Consider the following 12,330-nt stretch of genomic DNA (forward strand, 5'->3'; position numbering starts at 1 on the left):
TGCCTTTATAGCGTGGATCAAGGAGGCAGGCCAACCAGTAATCGTCATCGTTCATCATTTTCGTGATGTCCCTTTTTAGGATACGTAAGGCATAATCCGCCATGTGGGCCAAAGTTCCAGTTGTCAAATCTCCGGTTGTGATTGGGTGAGGGGCAGTTGCAGGCAAATCTACGTCACTTGTGTCCCTCAAAAAACCAGAACCCGGCCTTGACACGCAACCAATTTCCAGTGCCCCCGGGAAAGGTTCCGCATTCAAAATATACTCATCCCCATCATCCTCCTCGTCCTCCACCTCCTCTTCGCCCGCTACCTCGTCCTGTACAGTGCCCTGACCAGACAATGGCTGACTGTCATCAAGGCTTTCCTCTTCCTCTGGTGCAGACGCCTGCTCCTTTATGTGCGTCAAACTTTGCATCAGCAGACGCATTAGGGGGATGCTCATGCTTATTACGGCGTTGTCTGCACTAACCAGCCGTGTGCATTCCTCAAAACACTGAAGGACTTGACACATGTCTTGTATCTTCGACCACTGCACACCTGACAACTCCATGTCTGCCATCCTACTGCCTGCCCGTGTATGTGTATCCTCCCACAAAAACATAACAGCCCGCCTCTGTTGGCACAGTCTCTGAAGCATGTGCAGTGTTGAGTTCCACCTTGTTGCAACGTCTATGATTAGGCGATGCTGGGGAAGGTTCAAAGACCGCTGATAGGTCTGCATACGGCTGGCGTGTACAGGCGAACGTCGGATATGTGAGCAAAGTCCACGCACTTTGAGGAGCAGGTCGGAGAACCCAGGATAAGTTTTCAATAAGCACTGCACCACCAGGTTTAAGGTGTGAGCCAGGCAAGGAATGTGTTTCAGTTGGGAAAGGGAGATGGCAGCCATGAAATTCCTTCCGTTATCACTAACTACCTTGCCTGCCTCAAGATCTACTGTGCCCAGCCACGACTGAGTTTCTTGTTGCAAGAACTCGGACAGAACTTCCGCGGTGTGTCTGTTGTCGCCCAAACACTTCATAGCCAATACAGCCTGCTGACGCTTGCCAGTAGCTGGCCCATAATGGGACAACTGGTGTGCAACAGTGTCATCTGCCGATGGAGTGGTTGGCCGACTGCGGTCTGTGGAAGAGCTGTAGCTTCTGCAGGAGGACGAGGAGGAGGAGGAGGAGGGGGTGCGAACGCCTACAGCCAACTGTTTCCTAGACCGTGGGCTAGGCACAACTGTCCCTAAATTGATGTCCCCTGTGGACCCTGCATCCACCACATTCACCCAGTGTGCCGTGATGGACACATAACGTCCCTGGCCATGCCTACTGGTCCATGCATCTGTAGTCAGGTGCACCTTTGTACTCACAGATTGCCTGAGTGCATGGACGATGCGCTGTTTAACATGCTGGTGCAGGGCTGGGATGGCTTTTCTGGAAAAAAAGTGTCGACTGGGTAGCTCGTATCGTGGTTCAGCGTACTCCATCAGGGCTTTGAAAGCTTCGCTTTCAACTAACCGGTATGGCATCATCTCTAACGAGATTAGTCTAGCTATGTGGGCGTTAAAACCCTGTGTACGCGGATGCGAGGATAAGTACTTCCTTTTTCTAACCAGAGTCTCATGTAGTGTGAGCTGAACTGGAGAGATGGAGATCGTGGAACTTGCGGGTGTGCCGGTGGACATGGCAGACTGAGAGACGGTTGGAGACGGTATTGTTTCCGCCGGTGCCCTAGATGCAATATTTCCGCCTACAAAACTGGTGATTCCCTGACCCTGACTGCTTTTGGCTGGCAAAGAAACCTGCACAGATACAGCCGGTGGTGCGGAAAATGGTGGCCTTACAGTGACGGAAGGGATGTTGCGTTGCTGACTAGCTTCATTGGCCGAGGGTGCTACAACCTTAAGGGACGTTTGGTAGTTAGTCCAGGCTTGAAAATGCATGGTGGTTAAGTGTCTATGCATGCAACTAGTATTGAGACTTTTCAGATTCTGACCTCTGCTTAAGCTAGTAGAACATTTTTGACAGATGACTTTGCGCTGATCAATTGGATGTTGTTTAAAAAAATGCCAGACTGCACTCTTCCTAGCATCGTATCCCTTTTCAGGGATTGCAGACTGAGCTTTAACCGGATGGCAACGCTGTGCTCCAACAGGTTTTGGCTTTGACACGCGTTTTGGGCCAGATAGGGGCCCGGCAGATGGAACCTGTTGCGATGTTGATGCCTGCTGCGGCCCCTCCTCCACCTCCGCTTCTGAACTACTGCTGCCTGCACCCTGTTCCCCCAATGGCTGCCAATCGGGGTCAACAACCGGGTCATCTATTACCTCCTCTTCGAGCTCGTGTGCAACTTCGTCTGTGTCACTGTGTCGGTCTGTGGTATAGCGTTCGTGGCGGGGCAACATAGTCTCATCAGGGTCTGATTGTGGATCTGTACCCTGAGAGGGCAATGTGGTGGTCTGAGTCAAAGGAGCAGCATAGTACTCTGGCTGTGGCTGTGCATCAGTGCACTCCATGTCAGAATCTACTTGTAATGGGCATGGCCTGTTAAGTGTTTCACTTTCTAAGCCAGGGACGGTATGTGTAAAGAGCTCCATGGAGTGACCCGTTGTGTCGCCTGCTGCATCCTTCTCTCTTGTTGTAGTTTTTGCTGAGGAGGACAAGGAAGCGACTTGTCCCTGACCGTGAACATCCACAAGCGACGCGCTGCTTTTACATTTACCAGTTTCAGAAGAGGAGGCAAAAGAGCTAGAGGCTGAGTCTGCAATGTAAGCCAAAACTTGCTGTTGCTGCTCCGGCTTTAAAAGCATTTTTCCTACTCCCAGAAAAGAGAGCGTTCGAGGCCTTGTGTAGCCAGACGACGAAACTGGCTCCACAGCTCCAGACTTAGGTGGAATATTTTTATCCCCACGACCACCTGATGCTCCACTACCACTACCATCATTACCAGCTGACAATGAACGCCCACGGCCACGACCTCTTGCACCAGACTTCCTCATTGTTTTAAAAAATTAACCAAAGTAACTTTATTTGTTGCTGTCAAACAACTTACACGGTGAGCTATAACTTCAGTATGATTTCTATATCCCTTAACAGGTTGGTGAGACCACAAGGAAAATCAGGCACAATGTTACACACTCTGTTTTCTGTGGCACAAAATCACAGACATGACACACACACAGGACTGTCACTCAAGCACTAATGTCAATATTATTCTCCCACCTAATTTTTTTTTTTTTTTTTTCCTCAGGGAGACTTTAGAAACCAAATAAGATAAAATGTTTTTTTCAGGGACAATTTAGAAACCAAATACTGATAAAAAAAAATAATAAAAAAAAATAGCCTTTCTATGGCCCACAATTAGAGAGAGAGAGGTGGCACACCCAGGAGTCAAGACTGGCACACAAGCTGAAAGGGCAATATTACTCTCCCACTGTTTTTTTATGTATTTTTTTTTTTTTCAGGGAGACTTTAGAAACCCAATAATATTAAAAAAAACAAAAAAATAAATAGGCTTTGTATGGCCCACTGAATGAGAGATGGCACACACAGGAGTGGCACACAAGCCCTGACTGAGGCCAATATTTTTCTCCCACTGATTGATGTAGTGTTTTTGTGTTGAGGTAGATTTTAGAACACAAATCTAGGAAAAAAATAAATAGGCTTTCTATGGCCCACAATTAGAGAGAGAGAGGTGGCACACCCAGGAGTCAAGACTGGCACACAAGCTGAAAGGGCAATATTACTCTCCCACTGTTTTTTTATGTTTTTGTTTTTTTTTTCAGGGAGACTTTAGAAACCAAATAATATTAAAAAAAGCAAAAAAATAAATAGGCTTTCTATGGCCCACAATTAGAGAGAGAGAGGTGGCACACCCAGGAGTCAAGACTGGCACACAAGCTGAAAGGGCAATATTACTCTCCCACTGTTTTTTATGTATTTTTTTTTTTTCACGGAGACTTTAGAAACCCAATAATATTAAAAAAAACAAAAAAATAAATAGGCTTTGTATGGCCCACTGAATGAGAGATGGCACACACAGGAGTGGCACACAAGCCCTGACTGAGGCCAATATTTTTCTCCCACTGATTGATGTAGCGTTTTTGTGTTGAGGTAGATTTTAGAACACAAATCTAGGAAAAAAATAAATAGGCTTTCTATGGCCCACAATTAGAGAGAGAGAGGTGGCACACCCAGGAGTCAAGACTGGCACACAAGCTGAAAGGGCAATATTACTCTCCCACTGTTTTTTTATGTATTTTTTTTTTTCAGGGAGACTTTAGAAACCAAATAATATTAAAAAAAGCAAAAAAATAAATAGGCTTTCTATGGCCCACAATTAGAGAGAGAGAGGTGGCACACCCAGGAGTCAAGACTGGCACACAAGCTGAAAGGGCAATATTACTCTCCCACTGTTTTTTTATGTATTTTTTTTTTCACGGAGACTTTAGAAACCCAATAATATTAAAAAAAACAAAAAAATAAATAGGCTTTGTATGGCCCACTGAATGAGAGATGGCACACACAGGAGTGGCACACAAGCCCTGACTGAGGCCAATATTTTTCTCCCACTGATTGATGTAGTGTTTTTGTGTTGAGGTAGATTTTAGAACACAAATCAAGGAAAAAAATAAATAGGCTTTCTATGGCCCACTCAGTGAGAGATGGCACACACAGGGATGGCACTGTAGCAGAAATGCCAATCTTAATCTTCCACAAAAAAAAAAAATAAAAAATCAGGGACTGTCCTACAATTACTATCTCCCTGCAGTAATGTAAGCCAGGTATGGCAGGCAGCAATAGGAGTGGACTGATGCACAAATTAAATAAAAAGTGTGGACAAACAAAAAAGATAGCTGTGCAGAAAGGAAGGAACAAGAGGATATGTGCTTTGAAAAAAGCAGTTGGTTTCCACAGTGGCGTACACACAGCAATACAGCTATCACGGAGCCTTCTAGGGCAGCCCAATGAGCTACAGCGCTGAGGGAAAAAAAAAAAAAAATAGCTTCCACTGTCCCTGCACACCGAAGGTGGTGTTGGACAGTGGAAATCGCTACAGCACAAGCGGTTTGGTGGTTAGTGGACCCTGCCTAACGCTTAGCGGCAGCAACCTCTCCCTAAGCTCAGATCAGCAGCAGTAAGATGGCGGTCGGCGGGAACGCCCCTTTATAGCCCCTGTGACGCCGCAGACAGCAAGCCAATCACTGCAATGCCCTTCTCTAAGATGGTGGGGACCAGGACCTATGTCATCACGCTGCCCACACTCTGCGTTCACCTTCATTGGCTGAGAAATGGCGCTTTTCGCGTCATTGAAACGCGACTTTGGCGCGAAAGTCACGTACCGCATGGCCGACAAGCACAGGGGTCGGATCGGGTTTCATGAGACGCCGACTTAGCCAAAAGTCGGCGACTTTTGAAAATGAACGACCCGTTTCGCTCAGCCCTACTCAAATGTTAGGGAAAACATATATACAATATATATATATATATATATATATATATATATATATATATATATATATATATATATATATATATATATATATATGTCATTGAGACACATATATGTATAGTCTGTATTTATATTTCATTCAGCGCGATATCTGTGAAAAGTCGGTAATTCAATTGCCGGCTTTTCATTTCTCCTGCACAAACCCGACAGGATATGAGACATGGTTTACATACAGTAAACCATCTCATATCCCCTTTTTTTTTGCATATTCCACACTACTAATGTTAGTAGTGTGTATGTGCAAAATTTCAGCGCTGTAGCTGCTAAAATAAAGGGTTAAATGGCAGAAAAAATTGGCGTGGGCTCCCGCGCAATTTTCTCCGCCAGAATGGTAAAGCCAGTGACTGAGGGCAGATATTAATAGCCAGGAGAGGGTCCATGGTTATTGGCCCCCCCGTGGCTAAAAACATCTGCCCCCAGCCACCCCAGAAAAGGCACATCTGGAAGATGCGCCTATTCTGGCACTTGGCCACTCTCTTCCCACTCCCTGTAGCGGTGGGATATGGGGTAATGAAGGGTTAATGCCACCTTGCTATTGTAAGGTGACATTAAGCCAGATTAATAATGGAGAGGCGTCAATTATGACACCTATCCATTATTAATCCAATTGTATGAAAGGGTTAAAAAACACACACACACATGATTTAAAAGTATTTTAATGAAATAAACACAGCGGTTGTTTTAATAATTTATTGTTCTCTCAATCCATTTCCAGGCCCTCGCTTGGCAAAATAATAAATGCACAAGATACATACCCTCAGCTGAAACGTCACGTCCCGCGAAGTAATCCATCTGAAGGGGTTAACTAATATTACAGGCACGAGCTGCGATAAACCACTCGCTCGTGCCTGTAATCCCCGGGTGCTGAAAGGAAAGCTGGATCTGTACTTACATTGAGTCGCGGTGAGGTGCCCTCTGGTGGATGTTCTCATGAACTGCAGCCTGGGAACTTTTTCCCACGCTCCAGGTCATATGAGGACATCCACCAGGGGGCGCATCACCGCGACTGAAGGAAATGTAGGTCAATGACCTACATTTCATTCATTCGCCGGGGAATTACAAGCAGGAGCACACCGCTGCATTAGCAGGGCTCCTGCCTGTAATATTAGTTAACACCTTCAGATGGATTACCTCGTGGGACGAGACGGTTCACCAGAAGGTATGTATCTTGTGCGTTTATTATTTTGCCAAGCGAGGGCCTGGAAATGGATTGAGAGAGCAATAAATTATTACAACAACCGCTGTGTTTATTTCATTAAAATACTTTTAAATTATGTGTGTGTTTTTTTAACCCTTTCAAACAATTGGATTAATAATGGATAGGTGACATAATTGACGCCTCTCCATTATTAATCTGGCTTAATGTCACCTTAAAATAGCAAGGTGGCATTAACCCTTCATTACCCCATATCCCACCGCTACAGGGAGTGGGAAGAGAGTGGCCAAGTGCCAGAATAGGCACATCTTCCAGATGTGCCTTTTCTGGGGTGGCTGGGGGCAGATGTTTTTAGCCACGGGGGGGCCAATAACCATGGACCCTCTCCTGGCTATTAATATCTGCCCTCAGTCACTGGCTTTACCATTCTGGCGGAGAAAATTGCGCGGGAGCCCACGCCAATTTTTTCCGCCATTTAACCCTTTATTTTAGCAGCTACAGCGCTGAAATTTTGCACATACACACTACTAACATTAGTAGTGTGGAATATGCAAAAAAAAAGGGGATATGAGATGGTTTACTGTATGAAAACCATGTCTCATATCCTGTCGGGTTTGTGCAGGAGAAATGAAAAGCCGGCAATTGAATTACCGACTTTTCACTAACACCGCTGCATATGTCTCGCAAGTCACACTGCTGGTCCGTGTGGAATCCGTATTTTTCTCGCCCCCATAGACTTTCATTGGCGATTTTTTTGCGCAATACGCTGACAAACGCAGCATGCTGCGTTTTTGTACGGCCGTAGAAAGCCGTATAATACTGAACCGTAATATACGGCTAATAGGAGCAGCCCCATTGAGAATAAATGTGCCGTGTTTAATGCGAGTTTTACGGACGTAGTTTCTGCGCTCTTACGTCCGTAAAACACGCATGTGTGACCCCGGCCTCAATGTTAATCTCACAAACAATGGATAAGACTCAATATGATGATAACCAGCTGTGTGCGCTCGATGTCTGGAACCATACACTGGCCTACATTTAAATACAATTGGATTTTCTGTTAAAAATGACTGCACATAATACTAGTTGCAAATTTTTTATATTTTATATTGTAATCTTTTCATGTATTCTCCTTTTTTTTTTACAGTTTTTAATAACTTCCTTTTTTTTTGTTGCTAATTTGAACCTTCACCGTAGTTATGTAATATAGAGTCATGTATAAATCAAAAACACACTGGCACTGTCCTATTTCGCTGTAGTGTATAAGCCTCTGGCACCCTGGCAGATGGGATGTGCAAATCTGCCCAGGAAAATGTCTCAAGTGTAATAGAAAAGGGGCTGCCACGCTAATACCAGTGTGCTGATGCTCAAACTCAGTGACTGTATGCCTGTAGTCACTGCACGTTCTGGAATTAATAGAGCGGCCCTTACTTGTTTGTGCCTGGAGTCTCTGGCGATGTGGTTGGCTGAACTAAGTCCACAGTTGGGGAGCGTCCTCCTTTTGCACAGAAATGGCTCCTGAATCCCCGTCTGCAAGAATCGGCAGCTTGCCTCGGCCGAAGGCGCCGCCGTGTAGTAGCGTGGTGAGCGGGGGGCGTGGTTAGCGGTGACGTCACCTGCCCATAGAAGACGGACATGTACAAGGGCCAATCCCGACGCATTTTGAGGGAACCGTCCCTCTTTCTCAAGGAGAAGGACCTCGTAGAGTGATGTCTTTTCACGAGGTAGGCTTCCATTTAAGTCTACAGATGGGGTAGCTGGGTGACCCAGTTAAGTAGTAATCTGTTTCTCCTTTTCTGCTAGGTGCTGCACATAGAGAAAACACTGGTGTGTAGCCCTATTGTTGCACATCCCAAACATGTAACTTTCATATCTCTGTCACCACCTGGGTTCGAATTATTCATCATGAATAACTCTCACACCAATTCGAAAGCGCATGGCCGCAAACAAAAGAACTAGTTTTCTGCTAACCACCACATTCTTGAGGGAGGGGGAACAGAGTCACACACTGGAGTTTCACATTACAGCTGTATTGGCAGCAGCGAGAAAAAGCTGGAAGGAAGAGGGGTCGGAAAGCCCACAGCGTGTGACTGTACTCAGCTCTAATGGATGTAGCAGAGCTCAGTGTGCGTGATAATAGAGAATCAAATACATCATATTCCTGACAACTCCCCTTTTGGACTGTGCTATGGAGGCAGGACCTCTCGGTACTCCCCCATGCGCACCTCGTCAGGTTCACCCCGGTGGAACAACCAGTCTGCATTGCCATGCTCGCTGCTTATTTTGTGTTTGACTGTAAAGTTGTACTGCTGGAGGGCAAGGCTCCAGTGCCGCAACCTTCCATTGGTACCAGACACGGATTGTAGCCAGCACAGAGGGTTGTGGTTGGTCACCACAGTGAAGGTGCGACCCTACAGGTAGGCTGCAAACATTGCAGGGCCCAGACCATGGCCAGGCACTCCTTGGCACTCCCGTGGAATAGGCCACTTCCCTTGGCAGAGGAGGACCATGCATTTTTGGACTGTTGTATCACCCCCAGCTGTAACATCTCATTGATCTCCTGGCGCATAACCTGCAGCACCTCGTCTGAGATCCGATAGGGTGTTCGCCATAGTGGGGCATGATTCCCGGTGTCCACCTCATGGACCGCTAACTCAGTCCTTCCAGGTCGGTAGGAGAACACAGCCCAGAAGGGTTCCAGCCTGGCTCGCCTATTAGGTATATACTCACCCTCGGACGCGCCCTGCTTCTTTCCGGCAGCCTTCCTTCCTAAGAATGAGCGCTTGAAGGGCCTTAGATGACGTCGCGGCTTGTGATTGGTCGCATGACCGCCCATGTGACCGCTCACGCGACCAATCACAAGCCGCGACGTCACTGCAGGTCATTCACGCGCTCATTCTTAGGAAGGAAGGCTGCCGGTTAGTACCAGGGCGCATCCGAGGGTGTGTATATCAATATTTTTTATTTTGATTCTTTATTTTACACTTAAATATGGATTCCGATACCGATTCCCGATATCGCAAACATATCGGAACTCGGTATCGGAATTCCGATACCAGATTCAGAAGATCGCCGACCTCATGGCCAATCCCACACAGGGGTTGGGTCGGGTTTCATGAAACCCGACTTTGCCAAAAGTCGGCGACTTCTGAAAATGGCCGACCCATTTCGCTCAACCCTAATGGGTACTACCTCCACATCCACCCCAACATCTCAGGAGCAGTGCTACCTATGGGGCAGTTACCTTGATCTGTGACACTGGTCAGATACACAGCATCACCTTCCTCATGGTTCCAACGCATCTCCCCATTTCCCTTAGCACCATCGCTTGCTCCTGTTAGGGGTTCCTCAGCCATCCCACCCCGCAGAGTGACGTGGCTGAGCACTCCTGCACCTGTAGACACATCATCAGTAGGATATAAATGGTTAGCAGGTAAAACATGCACATTTTCATCATCATCATCATTATCATCAGTATTACCCTTGGTATTTTCAGGAAAATGGTTATCAGGTAAATCATTAAACGGTAAAGCATTGTTAGGTAACACATGCAATTTCCCATCATTATCATCAGCATTAGATTGGGGAGGGGGGTCAGGGAAATAATATGCAACCATCCTCCCCAAATCAGTCCCCAATAAAAAGTCGGTGGGCAAGTTATCAGCCAACCCCACTTTCTTCACCCCCCTCACAGCACCCCAATCTATAAACACCCAGGCAATTGGCAAGGGACAGCGGATTCCCCCTATCCTGGTGACAGTAAGGGTTTTTCCTGGAATAATCTCTTCAGGGGTCGGATGAGGGTTTGTTCAGCCCCAGTGTCCTTGAAGCCTGTAGCGACATGGCCCCCCATGGTGACATGCTGCACATTGTCATAAACCCTCCCAACCACCCCACCCACCAAAAGAACTGCTGCATTAGACCCTGGGACCTTGGCTGGGGTTTTTTCCTGCTTCTATGGACAGTTGGCGCTGATATGACCAGTCTTATTGCAGGCAAAACACTTGCGAAGATCAGTGGTAGATCTGGTGCTGGCAATGGGGATAGGGCCTCCGGTGAGTCGGCTGGCAGGGGTACTGGAGTTGGTTGCAGGCTTACCCCCTCTCCAGCTGGAGGTGACTGGCTTCTGCACTTCTGATTTATGGTTGACCTCATAGGCGTCGGTAATCTGCGCTGCTTTAGCCACGTCTTTGGGCTCTCTGTCCATCACAAACTGTCGCACCGCAGCTGGGAAAAGATGTAGGAACTGGTCTTTGATCATCAGGTCTTGCAGCTGTGTAAAGGTGGTCACTGACAGTCCTTCGGTCCACTGGTCAAAGTGGGTCCTGAGTCCATGTGCCACATCGCTGTCACTGTCGTGTGGGCCACATTTGAGGTTCCAGAACTTTCTACAGTAAACCTCAGGTGTAAGCTGGTACTTTGTTATCAGGGCCTGCATGATGGCCTCATAGTCTTCATCTTGGTCTGGAGGGAGAGAAGCAAACGCCTCCAGAGCTTTGCTTTTGAGCCTTGGGATCAAATAACGGGCCCAGTGGTCTCCAGGCAACCTGTACTTTCTGCAGGGTTTCTCAAATACCCGCAGAAAGTGTCCAAGTTCCTGTCCTTTTCCATCACAGGAAAGTACCGGGGTTTATGGGATGGAGCATTGCTGGACTCACGGTTCCGTGTGGTAGATGGTACTGCCCCAAGGTGGCCATCTGCAGTTCATGGGCCTTCTGATCTTGGGCCTCCCGCTCAGCTCTCTCTGCCTCCTGCTGGGCTCTCTCCACCTCCTGCTAGGCTCTCTCCGCCCCTTGGAATTGCAGGACCAGCTGCAGACATCTCTCTGTGTTATCTGCGGAGCATTGTTGCAGAGCCAGCTGCAGATGGGGATCCACGCTACCCTGGTTGCAAGTAGGGCCAGCATTCAGTGGTTGGACCTCTGCTGCAGAACCATTTTCACTTGGGCTGGCTTTTGTTATCCACTGGGCTCTGAGCAATTTCCAGTTGCACCAGAGCAGCGACCAGTTGGCCTTTGTTTTTGCCTTTGGCGTCAATCAGTATCAACCCGCAAAGGCAATAAGAGTGTCCTTGTTATGCTGCATACACCAGTGTTCTCAAAGCATAGCCATGTTTGCCAAATAAAAGATAGGACAGAAAAACTAAGAGAAGTGTAAGGGGTAATCGCTATACACACTATTGTCTCAGGACTAATAAACACTGAGTTCGTTCTCCAAAACTTTTGCGCAGAATCCTCAACAGAACTGTGCAAGTTTTTAGTGAGAGGAATGATTGCTCAAACCAGATCACTAATGCTCTATTATCCCACTGCGTTGCTACCAATATGTCATGAATCACATGGGAAATATTTTTGATTATCCCACCGCTGTCACCAATATGTCATGAACCGGGGTTGACTGGCTGCCCCGGTTCTTTTCTGAAGGGGATTTATTTATATCCCACTTCCCAGTTCCGGTTTGGAACTCACAGCCCTCTGACATCCCCCTTACCCTCAGGTAAGTCAGGGGACTGCACCTAGGATAATTAGTCACCAGAAAGGCTGTCTGCTATGTACTGGCTATTTTGCACAAACTTTAGTGAGGGTGATATACACTATAAAAACCCTGCTCCATCACTGCAAGTGTTATCCACCAGCACAGGACACTTCGCTCGCCACCAGCTCCTATTTCTTAATT

Source organism: Ranitomeya variabilis, chromosome 6, assembly GCF_051348905.1.
Source record: "Ranitomeya variabilis isolate aRanVar5 chromosome 6, aRanVar5.hap1, whole genome shotgun sequence".
NCBI classification, from domain to species: Eukaryota; Metazoa; Chordata; class Amphibia; order Anura; family Dendrobatidae; genus Ranitomeya; species Ranitomeya variabilis.